We start from the raw sequence: 444 nt of genomic DNA, 5'->3' as shown, positions 1-444 counted from the left end.
TTTTTGATAGGTATGTCATGTCGAGGCTGCCGTCCTCAATGAGCGCAGTCACCCCTTTTGTACAGCTTTCGTTGGTGAACGATCATACCCGAGAGGCTGCCGACCTACCCGTCCTGAAGGAGCGCATCCACCTCTCGCCCTATTCCTGTACCTAGGTATGTCGCACCGAGGTTGTGGCTCTATCCCATATATTCATTCATGAGCTCACACCTCATTGTACATTGCGCATTGGTTTGACCGGTTGTCTTTCTTATGACAGGGAGAAACCTTAAGTGGTAACCCGAGAGCCTAACCCCTGGCGGGCATCGTATGCCAATAGATCGGGAGAGCTCCGAACGCCCTCGAGATTGACACTCTCCCTAAAAACCTGCTGGTAGGTTTTTGCAATCCACCGTACGCGTTTTCCTTTCCTCCACGGCCGGGGAGGTTCTCGCCAGCCATGCC

This window comes from Brachyhypopomus gauderio, unplaced genomic scaffold, assembly GCF_052324685.1.
Source record: "Brachyhypopomus gauderio isolate BG-103 unplaced genomic scaffold, BGAUD_0.2 sc640, whole genome shotgun sequence".
NCBI lineage: Eukaryota > Metazoa > Chordata > Actinopteri > Gymnotiformes > Hypopomidae > Brachyhypopomus > Brachyhypopomus gauderio.
The sequence above is the reverse complement of the archived record's forward strand: the minus strand, read 5'-3'. Positions refer to the sequence as shown.